At 47.9% G+C, this 9,399-nt stretch overlaps 1 pseudogene; it reads right to left on the reverse strand.

Annotated features, from left to right (window-relative positions):
• Positions 1-4,731: 4,731 nt before the first annotated feature.
• On the reverse strand, positions 4,732-6,892 carry LOC105982752 (annotated as a pseudogene).
• Between the last annotated feature and the right edge of the window lie 2,507 nt (positions 6,893-9,399).

Raw genomic sequence — 9,399 nt, forward strand, 5'->3', positions numbered from 1 at the left:
AAAGGAGGAGGCTGCAATGCTTGATAAGAAATATACGCATTATCCTGCCCATGTAATTGTAACCCCTCTGTACAGTACGTTCACAAATAAAATAAAATAAAATAAAATAAAATGAAAAAAAAAACCCTAGGTTAGGGGCTGGAGTTCTGCTTGGTAACAGAGCATTTGCTTAGCATGCATAAGGCCTTGGCTCTCGTTTCCAGCACTATAAAAACAAACAAAACTAGCTACAAAGTCCTAGCCTAAAGAGTTCCGTTAAATTCATATCACTTCAGCAGCTTTATCAAAGCCTTGCAATTTGAGGGAGGGGACAGAGAGTGGTAAATGGGTCTGGGGGTGCAGTTAAGCTAGACAGGCGAACATCTCATGTTCTAATCATATGTTTTCATGTAGCTGATGGAGAGATATTCAAATGTTCCTAATACTAAGAAATGTTGTGTACACACTGATGGATATGCCATTTACGCTATGCCCACAAGTAAGTATATTTATGTGTCAGTTAAAACTAAAAAGCAAATCAAAATACCCTGATATTAGTGGAAGTAGAGTCGGGGAATGTATTTGATAAATCCCCAGAGTTTGAGAATCATAACACAGTGACCACTGATTTCTCAACTGCATTCTGGAGGAGGCAGGAGGAGGTGGGAGGTTGGGGATTTCCTCACTGCTCTTCCAGGAAGCAGGCCGGGGAGGCTCTGCCAGATAGACTTACCCACACCCTTCAGAGGGAAGGAGGAAGGGAGAGCAGGGTGATGTAAAGGCGGGTGCCATGGGTTGATTATGCTGTCCCATGCTGGGTGGTCTGCTCTCCTCACCTAGCTGGAGGATGGGGAGAGGAAGAAATGAGGTCCCAAGCCCATGCCTCCTGGAAAAATGTTTGAATTAGGGAGAAGGCCCAAGGTGGGTGGTGGCTATGCCAGGAAGGTGACAGTGTACTATCAATGTCCACTTTTCTAAAACTGTAATCAGTTATACTCTCCTACCCCATACTAGGCTGGGAACTTCAAACCTAGGGTTATTTTCCTGAATAGGATGAATTTCCCCAAATGTTGCCTTCACCAGTCCCTCTCTTGCTTGGGACAATATAGGATCCCCCAGCGTTCTCCCTGCTGCTGCTCCAAGCATCCTCTCCTTTGCCTTATGCTTAACACCTCAAGAATGTGACCTCTATTGCCCTGTCCCCTGATGAAGGATTATCCCTCCAGCCCCTGCTCCTCCTCCTCACCTTCGCAGCTTAAAACCCTCCCAAGTTCCCAAGTAAGCTGAGCAGCTGCAAGCAAACTCGTGGTGTCTGTGGGCGCGCCGCCATCTGGCGGCCATGTTGGGTAACTGCAAGCGGGCCCCCGACGTTTCCATAGAATGAACAGGAAGCAGCTGTGGACAAATCCATTCGTTTCTTCTGCTCGTGAAATGTAAGCCTCCCCCCTTCCCCTCCACCAGGTGCCTGGTACTTGGCACGGACTTAGCAGCTGCCAGCAGCGGCCAGCAGCGTTACTGGCCTCCGTGAGGCTATGCACAGTCCATGGCGACTGGTATAGTCACGGTTTGCGTGAGGAGCTTTGATCCACGGCAGCCGCGTTTCCTCAGGGGCTTCAGACGGTGGCAAAGGGTTGAAAAGTTCCTTTCACTCCATGACAGTGTGGTCAACGTGATGTCAGAGAGGCACACCTACTGCACTGCCAGGTTTAGACAAGTAAAGTCTGTGCACAGTACAGGATACCTGACAGTACTCACAAACAGGTGCTGATTTGTGTCTTTATAGGTTTTTCTTTTAATTGCCCAAGTGTGTTCCTAATTATTTTTTTAAAAAAGAAACAAAAACCCTTAAAGTTTGTTCCCCAGCAGCTCTGCATGTTCATGTTGTGGCTTCTGGGAGTGAATGACCTAGACTCGTGTGTGTGTGTGCGCGGGCGCGCGCTGCTTCTGGGGCTTGAACTCAGGGCCTGAGCACTGCCCTCTGAACTTCTTTTTACACAAAGGTTAGGGGTCTATCACTTGAGTCACAGTTCCACTCACAAGTTTTTTTGAGTAGTTGATTGGAGATGAGTTTCATGGGGTTGGCTCTGAACCACAGTTCTTAGATCTGTGGTTGTAGCCTCCTGAATAGGTAGGATTATAGGAATGAGCCACTGGTGCCTGGAAACCTAGATCATCTTGCTTTGGATGGGCTCTAGAATGTTCAGTGATAAAATGAATGACCTTAATGGGACACATGGCTGCATTATCTCCATTTTACTCAAAAGAAAACTGGGCTTTTTAGAAGTTAGTAGGTTAAAAGAACAGACCAGCAGAGGGAAGAATCAGCACTCTAGATCCATTCTTTTGACTTCAAATCCCAGGCATTCTTTCTATCACTCTGAGAAAGAGAGAGGGAGAAAGGGGGAACTGTTCGGTAGATAAGAATAAAAGGCGGCAGATACAACACTTGTCTAATCATGAGATCTGCTTTTCCCCTTGTGCCTAGGCCTCCTGCTCAAAGCATCTTCTTCCCATAATGCTATGTGTTCCGCCTCAAAAGTTTCATCCAACCATAATGCCCTGGTGCTCACTCAACCAATGAAAAGCTGGGGTAGCACGTGCAGGAGCCATCAGGGAATCAGAACAAAGCCAAGGCAGGAAGATATGGAAGGAACCCATACTATAAAAGATTCCACTAGAGCTGGGCACCAGTGGCTCACGCCTGTAATCCTAGCTACTCAGGAAGCTGAGATTTGAGGATTGAGGTTCAAAGCCAGCCTAAGCAGGAAAGTCCCTGAAACTCTTATCTCCAATAAACCACCAGACAACCAGAAGTGGCACTGTGGCTCAAGTGGTAGAGCGCTAGCCTTGAGCTGAAGAGCTGAGGGACAGCCCTCAGGCCCAGAGTTCAAACCCCATGACCAAAAAAAATATATAAAAAGACTCCACTAGATTCCCTTGAGTTCCTTTCCCAAATGGAGAGCTATTTTCTTTCATGGCTTTCCTTTCCTTTCCAATAAACTTAATCTGTCTAGCTTAAACATTTTCTGCCTTTGAATTCTTTAATGGGCAGAGAAAACAAATGCATCCTCCTAGATGCCATCATTTCTATTTGATTTACTGTCAAAGTTTTAGTAATTGAGTCCTTTTGTTGTTTTTGATGTCAGTATTAGTACTGGACTTGAACTCAGGGCCTGAGTGCTGTCCCTTAGCTTTATCACTCAAAGCTGGAATTCTACCACTTGAACCACAACTCCACTTGCAGCTTTTGGGTGGTTATCTGGAGATGAGAGTCTTACAGACTTTTGTGTTGGCTTTGAACCACCATCCTTAGATCTTGGCCTCCAGAGTAGCTAGGATTACAGGCACAAGGCAGCATCACCAAGCTGAGCATTAGAATCTTTGCAAGTTGGGATTAAGGGACTGGAGAAGAAAGAGCAATTCATTAGACAGAAGTTCTAATTCTGGGCTGGGAAGATGGCTCAGTGGTAGAGCGCTTGCCTTGCATGCATGAGGCCCTGGGTTTGATTCCTCAGCACCACCATGTAAGCAAAAAGAAAAAAGCTGGAAGTGGCGCTGTGGCTCAAGTGGTAGAGTGCTAGCCTTGAGCTGAATTGCTGAGGGACAGCGCCCATGCCCAGAGTTCAGGCCCCATGACCAGAAAAAAAAAAAAAGAAGTACTAATTCTAAGGGCAACTTTCACTGGTAAAGATCCAGATCCCCTCATCTACCTGAGAGTAAATCAATTTAAGTATGCAAAAGAGTTATAAATAAAGGATTGTATTCCTTTGATACTATATCTTTTAAAAGAGGTTTTCTCTTTCTCTCTCTCTCTCTCTCTCTCTCTCTCTCACACACACACACACACACACACACACACTTGCAATGCTAAGGATGGGACTCATGGTCCATAGTATGCTAGACAAATGCTGTATTCATGAGCCACATCCCAACTCAACAATTATGTTTTAAAGAGAAAGGGAAACCAAATTTGAAATCCACTTATGGTCGAAGTACTGACCTCCAGCTTCTTCCGGGAGCTTGTGACTTCTATAGCATGCTCTGGCAGTGGACTCTAAGCCAGCTGGGCAGTTAGATGACAGATGTGGTCCTGATCCCACAGCTCTGCCCCCATTCCGCCTGCAGCAGGAAACTTCCAGCCTCTGCCATCCTGAGAAGTTTCCCTACATGACCCAAGATGGTATTGTGTGCTCAGAGACCACCTGCTTCTGTCTTCCTCCTATTCTGGGAAAGATCTATAGCCTAGATATGAGCTATGTTTTCTTCATGTTCTACAATGTATGTACTACTATTTAAACAGAGTCAGGACTTTGCAACAGCATGGTGAGGAGAGCATATTCTCACACCCAATTTACAAGCAGGGACACAGCAGGCCAGATGTTGAATAACTGAACAGACGGATCATTCTAGGAAGGCAGGAAGGAACGAATGAAGGAAGGAAGGAACGGAGGAAGGTAGGTCTGGCACTGGCCTAGCATCTAGCAGTCTCTGGGTAGCTGCTTTGCGGGTTGAATGGTTGGAGTCAGGTGTGCTCTGGTGTCCGCTGGGTGTTTCAGAAGCACTGGGCTTGTTGTTCTTTTTTTGAATGGAAAACACAATTTAAAAATTATTTTAATTTAGGAATAGAAAATGTCTTGGAAGGGGGATAAAACCAGAAAAACACTAAGTATTTAGGTGAATGTTTACTTGGTGAGCTTCTCGAACCCTCCCTCCCTCACGAATCCCCATGTTGAAAATGTCCCTAAAGTGTATTCAGTCACCCACAATGATGTTATTAATAGGGATATGGATCGATTCTACAAAGAAGCCAATGAAGCCCATTATTACAAATTCTATTCTGTTGCCGTGGCAATCTTCTGGAATTCTTTTCTATTGAGTTTGGCGCATCTTTTAGGCAGTCGAATTGAATCCTTTACAAACTGCTGACTTGGCTCAACAAACTGCATTACCTGATCCTTGATTACCTGTGGGTGCCACTCCTCATACCACAAACACGTAGCCCTTTTTTTTTTTTTTAATCAGTAGTGGATCTTGAACTCTAGGCCTGGGCGCTGTCCCTCAGCTCTTCAGCTCAAAGCTAGTGCTCTACCACTTGGGCCCCAGCACCACTTCCTGTTTTCTGGTGGTTTATTGAAGATAAGAGTCTCATGGACTTTCCTGCCTGGGCTGGCTTTGAACCATGATCCTCAGATCTCAGCCTCCTGAGTAGCTAGGATTACAGGCGTGCGCCACTGGTGCCTGGCACACGTAGCACTCTTGTTTTTGAATATCCACCCTTGACAGCTCTGGCACCTGGAACTCAGGTATACACACAAGGCTTGCCTTGCTCTGTGTAAAGATCTGGTTGGCAGCACAGCTGTTAGAACAAACAGAATCTATGAACTCTCCCACCTGTGGCCTTCAAGGCTGCATTATTCTGACTACAGCTTGTCAGAGCTACTCATTTACCTCAGCAGAAATTGACTTTATTCAACAGGCCTGTGTTTGGAGATGCAGAATGATGTCCTCTGTCCAATAGCCAAGTACCTCCTAGGCTTGTCAGAAACTCAGATGCTCAGCCTCTGGAATCACTGGGTGCACACAAACACATTCCTGGAGACGTCCTGCACCTGGGGTAGTAGACACCATGACCCCCTTTTCTTCTGATCTCAGGACCACTCTTCCCAGTGCAGGAACCCCAGTCCGGCACTCCTACAACCTCTCTCCAGGGGACTTTTGTTCTTGGGCTGATAAAACAACTTCATTCCCGTGTTGGGTCCTTTCTGAAGAGCGCTGGCGGCAGAGGTTGCTGAGTGCGAAATGGGCGGATGGATGATTAATGTCCCTGGGGGAATAGCCTGGCCTCTGGCTACATGGGCTTACCTCCTACTGCAGTAAAGGAGCTCTTTTTAGGATGATCCTACTTTTAGTTTGAGACAGAATCTCATCATGCAAGCCCTGTTGGCCTGGAACTCATGATGCTCCTTTCGTCCCTCAGCTTCTCAAGTACTGGGATACCCAGAAGGCCCACAGACAAAACCCACATAGAAATGTGACTGCTGAGGGCTCTCTACTCCACACCTGATGCCAATCCCGATTGCATTTAAGATTTGGAGGTGTCCATCCATGAGTACAGATGGCCACATACATGAGTTTTATTCTGGGGTTCGATGGTGGTAGGAATGGGGTTTCTAGGACACTCAAGGTCAGATATGTCCACTCCTGAGTCACCTGGGTAGCAGCCTCATCACAAGTGGTGGTATATAAGCAAAGGGCAGCAGGGAGACAGACTTCTAGAACCCTTCTCTATGGGCAGTAGGACTGAGTGTCCTTGTTTAGCCAAAGTCTTGCTAACATTAAAGGGACCAGGCCACACACTTCTGTAGAGGGCAGTGATGTCCAGGCAAGCAGCAAGGTGCTCCATGGAGCTCCCCCTCTACATCCTCTGAGGGGGACCCCACAACTGGGGCCCTCAGTGACATCCCATTTCTCCTTTGTGGCCTATTGCTCCATATTATTTATATTGTATCAGTGTGATAAAATAGCTGACATTAAAAAAAGTTTATAAGGGGTTCAGATATATTAGCTTACAGTTACAGTCGAAGGTCATTTGACTTTGCGTTGCCGGGCCTCTGTGATCAAGTGGAGTCAGTGCTTGCTAGTGGGCAAGTATGGCAGCACAATGCTTTCACCCCACAGCATCCAGAAAGGGGGAGTAGGTATATGTGTGCATGTAGGTGTGAACGTGTATTGTATGTGTGTGTGTGTGTTTATGAGAGAGAGAGAGAAAAAACAAGATAGAGCCTTCAAAGCCCCCCTCCCCTTCATACCCCAGGAACATACTGCTTCCCACCAGATCCACGTCCTGTAACCCACACAGCTGTAAACGCACCTGTGATTTCATCACTTCTGATGTCAGTGCTTGTATGAACATCCGTGTCTCAACAGCAGCACAAGCTGGGGACCAAGGCTCCCAACACAGACATATTTTTTTTAATTTTATATATATATATATTTTATTGTGAAAATACTGTACAGAGGGGTTACAATTACATGGGCAAGATAATGAGTACATTTCTTCTCAAGCATTGTAGCCTCCTCCTTTGTTTCCCCTTCCCATCCATTCCCATCCACCCCCTGCCCCCCCAGTCCTCCCCGGACCCCTCTCCCCTCCTCTCCGTCCCCCCGCCCCCCTGCACCAAAGTTGTAAAGTTCGTTTTCGACATAACATCTTGTACATCTCATTGTTGCAATGGGTCCACCTGTATCCCTATTTAAACGATTTCCAACACAGATATCTTTGGGGCTATTTTATGCCTGTCATCATACTCACACTGTTCTTAGTAGGAGGAAGCCTTGGGCACCCCCAGCCCAAGAGCAGGATGGTCCTGGCAGGGTCATGGAATGAGACAGAGCCACCCAGGGCCCCACTATAGAACTATAGCAACAAGGCTGAGGCTTTAGGACATTTGTCCACCACATCCTCCCATGGGCTTCTCTGCCTGACAGAGGCCACGTGCCTGCTTCTGCGCCCAGCATCTCTGTGGCTCTGCTGCTCCCTTTCTAGCCACCAACATGGAGGGAAAAGTTCCCTTCATCTGCAAAGGCACAGCTACCCCAGTCCCTTCGGTGCTTTCCCCTGGGGCCTTGGCTGAGGCCCTCCTCTCCTCATTCTACTCATCCACAAGGTTGCCTTCTGGATCTCTACAGTGTTCTGCACAGCTCTCTGTGTGCCAGTGTGGCCTGACCCTGTGGTACTGATCCCTGGTGGGTGCTGCGTCCCTACCTCAGGTGCATTCACAGCATGTGAGTCACATGCTGTGTCCTCGTCCTCAGAGTGTCCGCAGAGGTGCGTCTCTGTCAGGAAGAGAAGCCCATAAGTCATAAGTGATGAAATCACAGGTGAGCTTACAGCTGAGTGGGTTACAGGATGTGGACCTGATGGGAGTGGTATGGTCCTGGGGTTGGGGGGGGGGGAGGAGCCTTTAAAGCCTGCATCTTTGTTTCTCCTACACACATACAACACACATACACACACATGCATACAAAACACACACCCCCACACACACACACACACTTCCTTCCTGATCTGGATTCTGTGAAGTGAGAGAAGTTTTGCTCTGCCATGCTTGTCCACCCTAATTCACTGCAGCTACAGGATCTACACAAGCCCAGGAACATAAGGTTAAGTAACCTCCAACTATAACCATGAGCTAAAAGACCTTCTCCCTTTTAAATGTCAGGTATTGTGTCACACGGAGGCAAGGAAACTAATATGGAATGATCAGCTGTGAGGAGCGATGAGCGGTCACTGGGGGCCAAGCTGATGGGGTTGGTGGGGGGAGCTGTGCTGAGCAGCAGCAGCTTGCTGCTTTCCCTAATGTTTGCCCCTTTTCACAAACATCATCACTGCCCTCTACACAAGTGCGTAGCCCTGTTACTTTAAGTCAGCAAGTGTGAAGTAGAACAAAGGACAACTAGAAAGCAGGGTTCTAGAATGTTCTCTCCCTGATGCCCATGGCCCTACACAGCCCCTTGTGTGGTAAGACTCCTCTAGCGGGGACTCAGAGGTGGACACTGCTGACCCTGACTGTCCCAGAAATCCCACCCCTACCACCATCAAGCCCCAAGGCACAGCCCAGATATGTGCCTGTCTGCCCTCACTCACGGAGGGCACCTCAGAGCATAGAATGGAATCAAAGGCGGCTTCCGGTGTGGGGTATGGAGCGCCAGCAGCTCCCTTTCTATATAGGTTTTGTTTGTGCGCTATAGGGGCAATCTGGGTATCTGGTACTTGGGAAGAATGAGGAAGGAGAGGAGCATCATGAGTTCCAGGCCAACCTGGCTTGCGTAGTGACCTTGTCTCAAATAAACACGGAGGATCATCCTGGAAAGAGCTCCTTTACAGCCAGAGACAGCTCTGTGTAGCCCGAGCCCAGGCCACTTCCTCGTGGGCATTAAGCATCCATCCGCCCATCTCACCCCAGCTCACTCTGCGGCCAGCACTCTTCAGAAAGGACCCACATGCGAATGTCTGGGGCAGATGTTCCTAACCAGCCACAGTCAGCCAAACTGACCCCAAGCTCTCAGGCTTTCTCAGCCCAAGAACAGAAAGTTCCCAGGAGAGGAGCTCTAGGGCTCTAGGACCAAGGACTTCATTCTGCATGCTCATACCCAGGCCTGGTGAACAGAGCTGATTTCCATTAGGGAGTACACACAGCTCTCACAGCTACAGCCAGAGCAATGTGGTGTTGAAGGACACAGGCCAGGAAGGGCCAGGAAGTTCACAGATTCTGTTTGTCCACAGGTTGAGCTGCCAACCAGATTCCCTGACAGGGCAAGGTGAGCAGGGCTGTGTGAACCTCAATTGCGGACGTCAGAGCTGTCAGGAGCCCCACGCAAGAGCAAGTGCTTCTCACTCACTCTGTGCACACCAAGGAA

Source organism: Dipodomys ordii, unplaced genomic scaffold (genome assembly GCF_000151885.1).
Source record: "Dipodomys ordii isolate 6190 unplaced genomic scaffold, Dord_2.0 Scaffold1, whole genome shotgun sequence".
In the NCBI taxonomy this organism is placed as follows: Eukaryota; Metazoa; Chordata; class Mammalia; order Rodentia; family Heteromyidae; genus Dipodomys; species Dipodomys ordii.